We start from the raw sequence: 9,346 nt of genomic DNA on the forward strand, positions 1-9,346 counted from the left end.
TCTAAGTTCAAAGTCAGCACTGTACTTCTACAAATGGACTTGGTGCACACTTGGACCCATCCAGATCAAAACGAACTAATGACAGAAAGCCCTGGAAACCCTCCCAACCCAAGGAGAGCCAAAGAAACAAGCCAAAAGTAAAGATGACTGGGAACATGACCCAGCAAGAGCATTTACTAGAACCCAAGAGAGCAAATGGAGCTTGTTATACGATGTGGGTGGATGAATCACTCATTAAATGATGACTCCCTCCCACCTCTGGAAACATCCATGTGCTAGGGAGGAAAAAATCCCAGGATGCCCTGAGGCCCGGTGTTGGCCTTTTCCCACTAACACCAGCATCATAAATGGGTCCAACCAGCCACAGTATTAAATGGTATTTTCTTTAGATATTTTGTTGAGTCTCTTTCCATGCGAAAATGTGTTAACTATGTTAACATGTGGGAACAAGGAAAATTAATGTCATTTACATACCAAGGGACTTTCCTATAAGAAAAACAGTCATAGGGACTTAAAAGACTTGGAAGAATTTTGAATATTAAGTGAGTGCTTCATACTCAGACATATTCTATGCCCATCCCAGCCCTCCACAAGGTCTGTGTTACAGGAAAATCAGTATATTTGTTGTTGTCTTTTTGGGACATTCCATTTTACCGTCTGTCTTTTGTTGCTCAGGCTGTGTTCCATGCCAGCAATGTCTTTCCTTCTTACTTCCACATGTTGGAAACTCTGGTTCCCTGCAAGGCCCAGATGAAGAATCACTACCTTTCCTGTTCACCCCCACCTGTTATCCCTGTCATATTACATGGTTTCTAGTCTGGATTTACTTTTCTGTGTGTATGTTGCTTCCCCAAATAGAATATAACCTCATTGATGGCAGAGATTAATTGATTTTTCTTAACATCCATGCACAGTATACAAGATGAGTAGATGCCAAATAAATGTGTGTTGAATGAATGCATGTCAGAACTAGAATCTCAGTGATTATGTAGTCCAACCCCTTTGGTTCACAGATGAGAAACTGAGGACCTCAGAAGTCATATGGACTGAGTCACAGAGTTGTAATTTAGATAGTAATCTCCTGCCTCATTGTCCAATAGTCTACTACTAGAAGCCCAAGAGAAGTTATGAGAACAGATCGATGTTTCCTTTTAATTCTAAAATCCCTTTCTTCCAGCTTTAGAATGTGAAAACGTTGTTCACGGGATGTCCTTAGCCAGGCAGTGCACAAGAGAATGGTCACAACAGATATTTCTCTAGTACTTCAGCTCTTACAAAGAACATTCACAAAGGTTATCTAACTGGATCCCCCAAACAACTCAGTGAGGTAGACAGGCTATAATGAGCCTTTATGAATGAGGAAGCAGAGGCTCAGAGAGTCTAGTAACTTTTCCCAGGTCACACAGCCAGGCTATGACAGAGCCAAGATTTAAACTTGGGTGTTCTGTCCTGAGGTCCAACTCTCTTTCCGTGATGGCACACTACCTGCAGATGATAAGAGTGCCCTATCACAGATACCCTATTGTTCTCACTGTGCACATTCCCAAAGCCTGGAGCAGAGCTGGGCACATAGGAGAAGATGGAACGCTCAGTCTGCATACAAGTTCCCAGCAGGCAAAGAGGACCGAATGACATGTGAGTCCTAGTTTATTACTGCTGAGAGACTAAGATTAATTCCTAAAAAACAAACATGGCTCCACTTATCATGCTGGAGTTTCAGTTGGCCTCAGGCTAGTTTAAAGGACTTGGTAGTAATGTTCAGTGAAGAATAGCCTGGATTTGCAATCTGAGGATCTAGGTCAGGGGTGGGGAACCTGTAGCCTTCAGGCCACAAGTGGCAGATTCCCCAACTCCCAGCCTTGGGTCGGAAAGTCACTTCACCTCCACGTCACTGTCTTCGTCATCTGTAGAATAAGGTGGCTGGAATTGATGGTCCCTTCCAAATCTAAATCTATACTCCTGGGAAAATGTGTATGGTTCACTGTTAAATCTGTATATGCGTGTGAATATGTGTGTGTGAGAGAGAAACAGAGAGACCGTAGTTTATACGTATGTGTTCTCCTGTTGTAGTAACCTGAAACAAAGTGGATAACGATCGGGAAATAGCTAAACAGATTACACTCTTTTAAGGCAATGGGATATGACCAAGGGTATGCTGGTAAAAGTTTAATACCTGGCTGGGGTAGGGGGAGATGAGTGTATGATACACGTTTCTGTTTAATTTGCATTATTTCCATTTCCCCCAACATTTTCTTAAGTCTAGACAATCATATGACAAAACAAGAAATCAAGCTCTGATTTGTGGCTTTTGCCAGTTTCCAAGGTGTGGATGGTCACACTGAAAATTGAATAATAAGCTCTCACAAGGTGATTCACACACGCTCCAGCATAACCCTGGATATGATGATATTGGAAGAAATTATGAATAGAGAGAAATTTGCAAAGACTTATATGAAATGATACAGACCAAGATAAGCAGAACCCAGAAAACTAGGCACAATGCTTATACCATGTGATGAGAAAAAAATAAAATAATCAAAACCAAAAGTTGTGAAATTAAAATGAAATTGGTCCCAAAGAAGAGATTTCTAAGAAAAAAAATTGTATTTCTCCTATAATTATTTGTTTTACATGATTTGGCATAGGGTTCACAAAATTTTGATACATTCTTTGTCATCAATTCCTCATCATGAAACCAAACTTATATTGAATATTAATTGTACTTTTGACAAAGTTGATTTCTTCTAATTCTAATCTTGATTATAGCCTCTAGTTTTCTTTGGGTTTTTTTTGTTTGTTTGTTTGTTTTGTTTTTCTTAATAAGGTAAGTACTGGCCATTGAAGCATCTTTACCTCCATCTCTTATATCAGTTTTTTAATTTTTGTGACTTCATGGTCATGTTGTGGTACCCCATCTCCAATCGGAAATTTTTATAATCTCAGCATCTCAGTTTAGTAATATTTTTTTAATCAAAGTTTATTATTCCCTCAGTGGAGGTGAAACTCCCAGGCCCAATGGAAATTTTTAAATGCCTACTTTATCTGGCAAAAGCCAGACATTTTGACTCATCCGAGGGTTGGTAGAAGCACATCCACGTGACCATTGCTGTCAAAAAATGGAACCATTTCAGAATGGTTGCTTAGCCCAAGGATTTTTTCATTTCATCATATAAAAAAGCCCCTCTCTCCACCCTCCACACCCACACCCCATAACCACTTCTTTGCAGAGGTGTGGGGCCTATGGGGCATTGAACACTTTATAGAATGTCAGACTTTTTTCACCTGCTGGCCAGTTTTGCTGAATTGTTGGTTTCTGTTTTCATCTTTTGAAGATGTTGTTTTAAGGGGTGGATCTCTGGAAGGCAGAGACGGGCTACACTGGTAAATGCAGGTGATGTAAAAACAAAACCTATCAATAACATTTTATTTTTTAACAATCAGTTTGTACTGCCATATGAGGAGTTTATTTGGTTGGAAAAGCATTCTTCCTTTCTTTAGTACTGTCTGAATGGGCTTGAACTTGGAACATAAGGTATCTGACTGTGTGAGGTAGAAAAAGCAGGCTTCTGGTTACACTTTCAGGGAGCAGGAAGAAAAGAAATAACCAAGAAATTTGAGGAGAGCTAAACTGATAATACCATACATTTGAACTGAGACTTTATTGGTCTTCTGAATTTGTTCATTAGAGAACTAGATTGAGAAACTTCAGATGGCATGCTTTTTTGTAAGGTTAAATTTCAGTCCCAAATTAATCAGGACAAAAGGCTACATGATAAATCTATGCTCGGTAGAGTTGCAGTTATGATATAGGGAACAAAGTTGTAGCCTGAAAAGTCCTGGGTTCAAATGTCACCACTTCCAATCGTTAGTTGTGTGACCCTGGCAAACTCCTTTAACATATCTGAGCTAGTTTCTTCATTAATAAAATAAAATAAGAACAGCATCCACTTTTTAGTGTCTTGAGAGTCAAATGAGAGCATGTATATAAAGAATGCATGTACATGAAAAACTTACAGGACTATATAAACAGAAGCTGTAATGCTAGCTAGTATGTATATTCATTCTGAATAAAAATTACACTTTATATAGCATGCCCTTTGGAATACTGGGTATTCTTTCCATGCATTGATTACACTAGCTGGATGACAAGGTCCCCTCCAGCTCTCAAATACTATGACTCTTATTTTCAAAAGGAAAGGTGACTTGGCAAAAGCTATTATGCTTTCTAAACTGTGTCTATATTTTGCTCTTTGATTTTATTGGCTGAAATTTTCATAGAGATACTTGTGTGAATTATAAAGTACAGTAAGAGAGAAATTGGGATTTGCCGTGATTCTAATTGGGATTGTTTCCTCACGTCAGGAAGACACGGTGTGTCATTAACATAGAAAGGGAAGCCCATCTATGTACAGGTGGCATATAATGAATTTAAAATTATTTTTATTTGTGGGTTTCCAGAGGTATTCAACATGGCCCATCAGACTGGAGGAAATGTTGCTACTGCTTCAGCTGAATCTAGTGGAGCTTACTAAGACAGTAAACTGGAGACTTCTCCTGTACCTGCATCTGAGGTGACAGGAGAGGCCACTGCCCAGTTGTAAATGCTGTACCATCTATGGACATGCTGTTTGGAGCCTGCCTACTTAAATATACTTAACAAAATCATGAGCTGTCAAATCACAGACAATTGCCCTGTAGCATTTGGAATGTGGAGAATAACTTATCCTTTCTCTACTCAGCTGCTTTTCCCTGAAGCAAGAGGTCTCAAGAAGTTAGGCCTAAGCATGAGTCATCATACTGGGTTGAGAAAGTAGCTTTCCAAATGTTAATGGACCTCCTAGATTTAAATTTGACTTGCCTCTCCAAAAGGGTTAGTTGACCCCCCAGAGCTTAGGATGTAATAAGACTGATATTTCCTCCCATCCTTAATAGGAAGGAGCTGAGAACTGGGAAGTTCGGCATGTAGACTGACTAAGATAGATGTAGTAAGCAAGGCCTTAAGGCAAGGGTCTGATCTTGCACCATGAAGGTAACCCCCAAGATCTTTTTAGATCTCAGCAGTAGGCTGGAAGCTTGACATGTCATAGCATCCATAACCATTCTAGCACATGGGTGCATGCCAGCACCATACTATGGGAAACAAACGTTACCTGGAATAGAGAGGATGCTCGGAGTATTGGGTACCAAGACCTTCTGGACATGGTCTCTGTGCCACACAAGCATTTGGAAGTGAAATGAGTTATGTATCATAGGCCTAGACAGATCCATTTTCTTAGGGCTGAGTAGAACCCACCCCCCCAACACCCCACCCTTGTGATCATACAGCACAAGGGGTTATGGGCTTTAAGGTCTATAGGAAGCTAGAGTAAAGAACTCTTTTTTCACACTTCAAAACTTGGAGGGAACTCCACCCAAAGTAGGACAGCCATGCAAACTTTTATTTTTGTTTTGTTTTTGTCATTTCAGCCTAGGCACTGCTGCTTGAGTAGGACTTCCTTTCCCCCCTTATTATGCATTACTCACCTTCCTGCATAATTCAGGGGAGGGCAATGAAGAGCAAGCATTTATAAAACACCAGTTATAAAACTTATAAAACACCACCATTTATAAAACAGGTGCCAGGCACTGTGCTACACTGTGGTGATGGTGGATGGTGGATGGGAACTACCAATGTTTACATAGTGCTTACTCTGTGCCAGGCACAAAGCTGAGTGTTTCACAATGATTATCTCATCTGATACTTGCAACAACTCTGGGAGAGAGGCTCTATTGTTACCTTCATTTTACACTGAAGGTTTGTTGTTTTTCAATCGTTTCAGTCATGTCCCACCCTTCATGACCCCATTGGGGGTTTTCTTGGCAGAGATACCAATAGATTTGTCACTTCCTTCTCCAGCTCACTGTGCAAATGATGAAACTGAAACAAACAGGGTTAAGTGACTTACCCAGGGTCACATAGCTCTTATGCATCTGAAGCTGATTTAAACTCAGAAGTTCCTGACCCCAGGTCCAGGAATCTATCCACTGTGACGTCTAGCTGCCCATAAGTTCTAGCCAAACTAGCCTTCTTGCTGCTCCCCCATACTTGACCCCCCATTTCCCATCTTCAAGCGTTTGCCCAAGCTGAACCCCATGCCTAGAATGCACTTCCTTCCCCCTCTCCTCCAACTCTTAGAATTCCTAGTTTTCTTCATGGCTCTTCTTAGGCACCTTCTATATAAAGTCTTTCCTAAATGCCCCACATCTCTGCTTCTCGTGCCCTCCCTCTCAAAATCGCCATACATTTATTTTGCATATAGTGTCTATGTGTGTGAATGTGTGAGTGTGTGTGTGTGTGTGTGTGTGTGTATGTGTGTGTGTGTGTGTTGTCTCCCCCAATAGACTGTAAGCTCCTTACGGTCAGGGATGTTTCCTGACAAAGACCCTGGGACATTGTATGCTATACAATGTTGTTGTTCAGTTGTTTTTCAGTCACATCTGACTCTTTGTGGCCCCATATGGGGTTTTCTTGTCAAAGATCCTGAAGTGGTTTGCCATTTCCTTCTCCAACTCATTTTACAGATGTGGAAACTGAGGCAAACTGGGTTAAGTGACTTGCCCAATATCAGACAGCTAGTAATTGTCTGAGGCTGGATTTGAACTCACAAAGATACTGACTCCAGCCACTCTCTCCACTGTGGAACCACCTAGCTAGGGACACCGTGGGGAGCTTGGAAAATGCTTCTGGGGGGGGGTGAGTGATCTGTCTCCCTACCTCAAACAGAGTGGCAGCTCCTAGGGGGCACATATTCCTTTCTACTGGCAGTGTAATCACCTGGGCCTAGCATAGTCCCTCACACTAAGTGAGGGCTTCCTTGATTACTTAATGAAGGCTGATTGGTTGGTGGTAGGGATCGATTTACATTTGTCTTTTTGGCTGAGCCACACCCCTCCCCCACTTAGCAGAGTTGACAGATAAGTTACCAGGACCCCCAGGTACTATAAGTGATCCCTTGGGGCCCTGGGCCTTTACTGTTTGGACTGGAGCCATGCTTTCCTTTGGGGAGGTTAGCCTCTACGAGGTGGAAATGAGGAACCATAACCTCCATCTTCCAGGTAGTCTCTGGCATTGCAGAGACTGACTGACTAACCGTGACAACTTCAGGGGTGACTGATGACATAATCCAAGAAAACAGTAAAAGTCGGGAAGCAAAACCTGTCAGCTCACCTTGACTTGGGGCCCACATCAAGACAAGCATTTATGAAGCACCTACTACAGTGCCAGGCACCAGGCTAATTGCCAGATATTCATGCCATGGATGTCCTTGTCCAAGGTCAACCAAGAGTCCAGGAGATAAAAGATTGGAAGATCACAGATGGAAAGCAAGAAGAGACCTCAGCAGACTTCAAGTTCAGCCGCTTCATTTCATTATTTTTTTAATCTTTTATTTTATTTTGTCTTACAATTGACAAAAATTTATTTTCTCTTTCCCTCACCCCTCCACCTGCCCCCTGCCCACGTATCCCTTTTATCTTCCAGATGAGGACACTATGTGCTAGGGAGGTGGTCATGTGATTGTCCTAACAGAAAGCTTCAGAGGTAAGATTTGAACCTGAGTCCTCTGAGTCATGAAAAAGCTTTCGTTCACATGACCACATCTACTCAGTGACCACAGAGTCATAAGCTGAAATTTATGACTATTTAGAATACCATCTAGGACACATACAGTACCTGAATGTCTTGTGAACTACTTTATCCACAGTATTTTAGGTTAGCTTGATAACTACCCTAGGAGCTAAGGACCACAGGCATTATTATCCCCATTTTATAGATGAGGAGAATGAGACTCAGATATTCAGTGACTTCTCATGGAAAGCCTAGGCCTTTGGTTTTATACCAGCTAATGAGTGCAACCCAATGCAGCAATCCTAAATCTCGACCTCAGGGGGAGGTTCCGATGCACAGGGAAGGGGAATTGAAAAACCATTTTTGGCTGGAGGCTCTGAGAGGTGATGGGTTGTGAAAACAGGATCTGGAAGGAATACCTCACAGAGAGACACATAAAAGCCCTTGCCAGAACTTTGTTCCGGGAAGCTGACTCCATGGCACTGTGTAATCTGCTTCCTCCATTTTGCAAGACTGTGGTGGGAAATAAAATTCAAGATGTACAGTCACGAGTCTCACCTCTCCATTAGCCTGCAACCTTGAACCCTCCATGGGAGGTGGTAGCGGGAGGCTGTGCCTGCAACCCCGGCTCCAGAATGAGCACCCTCCCACCTCTGGTTACTCCTCCACCTGAAGCTACCTCCTGCTCACACTCACTCCAAAGCCATGGATTGCTACACACCATTCCCAGCACACACTACAGGCAAACTATGTGGGTTACCCCGGGACCTGGAAGGACCAAAAATCATCCCCAGGCTCATCCTTCTAGAGCTGAAAAGGAGCCCTGACTCCCTCAAGTCCAACACCTTCATTTAACAGAGTGGGAATCAGAGGCCCGTGGAACTTCAGTGACATTTCTAAGATCACTTTCTTGCTGTCCTTTAGACAGCAGCGAAATCAATAAATCCCAACCTATGACTGATTTCATATCCTAAATATACCAACTGTTCCAGATACAATTACAAAGGGAGTTTAATAGCTTTTAATGTCTGAAGAAAAAAAAAAGATCTTTTCCAGACGTGTGGCTAATATAACATACAGGATTCTTTTTGCTTTTCCCTCCATGCATAAAAATGGAAATTTAAAGGTTGGGACACAGAGGTTCCAAATGGTTTTAAACAACACTTTATGGCATCTTAAAACATCCCTTTTATCTTTTACATCTTCACTTTTTATTGGATGGACTTTTTATGGGCTCAGTACTTGAACTAAAAGCAGAATCCTGGGTGCTATGATAGGCATCCAATGGTGCATCTGTTTCTGACCAAAGACAAGAAAGATGTGGGTGGGACACTGGGACAAACTCACATGGAAAAGCCCAACAAAGACATGAAACTAGCCATTCCACCTTGAAATCGATGTGCTCCCAGCTAGGTGGGAGAACATAAAGGGTTTGGTACATCCCCATGGAATTAGTGATCAGTTCCTCTTGTCCCCTGCAGTGACAGAGGATGAAAACATGGCAAAACAACATTGGGCAAAGCCCAACAGCATACATGCCAAAGAACTAGTCTCACAGAGGCCTGGGAGCCTATCCATGCCCACCCCAATCACTGAAGACTAGAAAGCCAGCTCTTCTTCTAAAATAGCCTGAAATGGAAATTTCTAGAGAGGGAGTAGGGCACAAAGAACAGCCTTGATTCCTCTCCAACTCCTGAAAAAAAAAAGCAACTCTACCACCCTTTCTTTGGGGGAAATCCC

This window comes from Phascolarctos cinereus, unplaced genomic scaffold (genome assembly GCF_003287225.1).
Source record: "Phascolarctos cinereus isolate Bilbo 61053 unplaced genomic scaffold, phaCin_HiC Scaffold_4;HRSCAF=312, whole genome shotgun sequence".
NCBI classification, from domain to species: Eukaryota; Metazoa; Chordata; class Mammalia; order Diprotodontia; family Phascolarctidae; genus Phascolarctos; species Phascolarctos cinereus.